At 30.0% G+C, this 4,103-nt stretch overlaps 1 protein-coding gene across 1 annotated transcript in view; it reads right to left on the reverse strand.

Annotated features, from left to right (window-relative positions):
• LOC106677353 (uncharacterized transmembrane protein DDB_G0289901) overlaps positions 1-4,103 on the reverse strand; it is a 12,868-nt gene that overhangs the window by 7,977 nt on the left and 788 nt on the right. The window lies entirely within an intron of this gene.

Here is a 4,103-nt window from a genome sequence, read left to right on the forward strand (position 1 = left end):
TAACACTGTTTGGTCCCTTTTATATTAAAGTTTACCGGTTTTTTCCTCAAATCCAAAATTTCAATTATTGACATTAATAATTTTTAAAAAATAATCCCACTCGTTCACTATTATTAAAATTTTCTAGCATGATATTTTTAAGGTATTAATAAAATTAATCCGATAGAACATTAGTCATAGAAGTTAAAGCTAAATTTTATTCAAAATATGAAGAAATGTAACCTCAACTTTTTTCACTGAACCCTTTCAATTTATTTGTACATTTTAATAATATTCTAAATATTGAGGATCAAGGTGGCTTAGTGATTAAGGAGATGTACTAACAACTCTAAGAAGCCGGGTTCGAATGTGGCAGATAATTATTTATTCTGTTATTCTAGCCGGAATCAACCCGGTATGCACTCCCATCAGTTAACCCAGCCTCCATTGGGTGAGTACCCTTAATTAGGAAAAAATCTGACGGGCGATAGTGATCATGAAGAAATAACCTTGCAACAACTATTGTTCAAGATAACATTACTCCCTTACAAAGTACTGAATTCCTTGTAAAATTGTAGCGGTAAATATTTTATTTTTTAATATACTAAATATAAAAATAATTCTATTAACCTGCAATACAAGGTTTCAAGGATACCATAAGTGTGATAAATGATAATTATTTAATAGTGTAGGCACTTCAGTAAGCTCGAGCTAGAAACCGATGTTGACTCGATTCTACTCTGTAAGGGTTATAGTTGTCTTTCATTGCAGGTTGTATAGCCTTCCTATACAAAAATGGTGTACGATATTAACTGAGGTATAAACCAATATACAATGACAATATTCTGTATGTGCATATTATTATGTATGCAAAAAGAGAACTTAGAGATAAGATAATATGTACCAAATAACTATCTATTCAACAGATAAATTTTAACAAAAAAAAAGTCCCTGTAATCAATCATTCGCTTTTTTTTATTGTTCAGTGAGAATTGTATTAATTCTTTTTTTTTATTATTATTATTTATGAAATATAAAGGGTAATTGTATTTTCGCAATTATTGTTACATACAATTTATTAAAATTATGAATTTCCCGATTTAGAAACTCACTGAAATCTTCTCCGCTTCACCTCATGAGGAAATTCAGGGAAGCAAAGAGGAGAAAGATCACGTATATGATGGGCAAGTGTTTTGTTTCCCACCTGAGTCAGCTCAACCTTATTCGTGGAAGTATCTCCGTAGTAAATCTCAGGCAGATCACTCACTCATGCTCTATTAGATTCATAACACGTGGGAATAGTTTCAAGATGACTATTAATTAAAGTTTACATTTTAATTAATGAAAAAACAGCTTTGATAATCATTATGTTATTTTAATATTGAACCTTTGGTTATATAAGAGGTGCCTGATTTTTGAGCTTACAGTACTCTCAGGACACATCGCGTTCCAAACACCTGCTTTATCTTTTGTAGTGCCAGATACTGTTTTTTAGTTGAGTGAACCTGAGAAATATCTGCCAAACTACAGATCCCATCTTACTCATCTCAATTAAGCTTCTAAAATTTTTTTTTATTCACACTTTTTTTATAATACTTCACAAAACTGTTAAATAAACTTTTGTTACAGTTTCAACTATGTCCTAAATTTTAATTCGTAGAGCTTTCTACAATTATTCTACTGAAACACCTTATTTCTCAAAACATTAAATTGACTTATTAATATGCATAGCCTCATTTGACGACATTTAAAAAGTTGTATACTTGGTGAAGCTTCAATTTCAAAATATTTCAAGGTAAGTTCCAACGTCTTTCAGCTCGAGGTTCGAGAGACCACACTCTGGCTCTATACAATTGATATTTTTAATAGTTGAGGGAGAAAGCCTTGGCGATTAAGGGTGAATACTGACCACATCAAATCCATGTGTTAAATATAACTGTTGGTTGAGGAATGGTACCGTACAATAAGGTAAAATTGTGCCAGATTTTGAGAGATAGTTTCACATTCTAACTTTATAGTTTGGAGCAGAAAAAATTCGAGATTTCAGGGGTGGTGGGGATTTCTTTTTTAATTTTTTACACAATATCGCACCGCCGAGTTAAATTCTGAGATTGTGCCATCTCATTTTCCTAATTATGTCTTGGCACATTCAAACACAACTATAACTTTGATCCAAAGATAATCCTTAGTTTCATAGTTTTTTTAAAAAAAATAAACAATTATTATTTTTCAAAATTTATATGATACCTTAGCCTTAGCTCGATATTTTAAAACCATACAATTTTTGCCTAACACTGTTTGGTCCCTTTTATATTAAAGTTTACCGGTTTTTTCCTCAAATCCAAAATTTCAATTATTGACAATAATAATTTTTAAAAAATAATAAATAAATAAATCAGTGTAAAAAAACAGTTATATATCAGAGGGATCTTCAGGACATGTTACTTTAAAAAATATTTTTGATATAGACAGCAGTTGTGTCAATAATTTCTCAGGTTATCAAGTGAACACTGCAAAAAATTAATTCTCATACTATAAGAAACAACACTTTTCACAGATTGCAACAAAATGATATAACACTGAATTGATAAAAACAAGTTGAAAGTCGCAAAGAATGTATCAGAGAAGTGATAACACCTGTTGATATGCACCAGGATGCCGCTGTTACATGGTAAACAGATAAACTAACAGCTTCAATTACAATCAACCTAAAGGCACATCTTTTCTGAATTCCGTGTTGGCCTATTCTCAATCCATCTGGCACAATCTCACTTTATTTTGTGATACTTTCTTGCTCTATGTTTAACCTGAGACATTCATGGGTTATAGCAGTACAGTTTTTTTTTTTTTTAATGTTTAATTAAATCACTGTTTTATCAAAAAAAAGTTCCTCGATTTTTATTGAATTCAGTAATTTGTTTGCAAAAACAAATTAAGTTTAATGACATTTTCAAGGAAAAACAAATGTTATTGAAACAAATTTGATGAGATGTATAAAAAAAAATTATTATTATCATTATTAGCATTATCTCAAATTGATTTAAAACTTATTTTTGGACCTAATGAATTGAAGTGATTCGAACTGAGTATTCAAGGAATGAAAAATTTATAATTTTTTTAATTATCATTTCAAATATATTTAGCCGAAAAATCAACAGAAAAAAAATATCAAAACTATGCACTCCATTAAATACTAAACCGAAATAAAATAGGAGAGGCAGTTAGGATTGATTTAGCAAGCATTCATTTTCATCATGTACAAAGTATCTTATTTTTACTGCTATTATTTGATTTTCTAAAAATTTTTTATAGCTTTTCTCCAAACCTCTAAACTAAATGTCATATTTTCCTACTCTATCATTTGTTAAGTGTTTAATTATGTATCTTGGAGTCAAAATTACTTATGATAGAAGGTTAGGTTCTGAGATAAAACAGCTCATAAGGCAATCAACAAGTGTTTACCATCAGCTCCGTAACGTTATAATCGGCAAAAGGGAAGTAGAATTTAAACAAAAAAAAAATGATGGTGTGTAAAAAAGTCTTCATACCTACGCTCGATTGAGAAATAAAAAATAGGATAGGAACTAATAATAGAAAACAGCTAACATGAATTGACCATGTATAAATAATACCGACCAATAGATTCCCAAAACTTATTTGGGAAGCAAAAACTGAGGGAAAACAAACAGGCGGATGACCGAGGAATAAGTGGATGGACCTCACAAGAAACAGAAGTGTCACCCAAGGCAATGTCAAGAAGCTGGCCACGGATAGAGAAGGTTTTAAGAAATGGTTTAAGGCTGCCCGGACAATGTAAGGTATGGATTGGTTAAAGACGAAGAAGTTTCAGTGTGTTTGGCAACAACGCAAAAATATATATTTTTTAAGTCACACATACAAAGATGACCTAACATAAGTGAGATCTTTAAGATATTTTTGAAGAGAGATAAGATAATAGGAGTAAAATAACTATCTATTCAACAGATAAATTTTAACAAAAAAAAAAGTCCCTGTAATCAATCTTCGTATTTTTTTTTATTGTTCAGTGAGAATTGTATTAATTCTTTTTTTTATTATTATTATTTATGAAATATAAAGGGTAATTGTATTTTCGCAATTATTGT

Source organism: Halyomorpha halys, unplaced genomic scaffold (assembly GCF_000696795.3).
Source record: "Halyomorpha halys isolate HHAL.00 unplaced genomic scaffold, Hhal_1.1 Scaffold95.1, whole genome shotgun sequence".
In the NCBI taxonomy this organism is placed as follows: domain Eukaryota; kingdom Metazoa; phylum Arthropoda; class Insecta; order Hemiptera; family Pentatomidae; genus Halyomorpha; species Halyomorpha halys.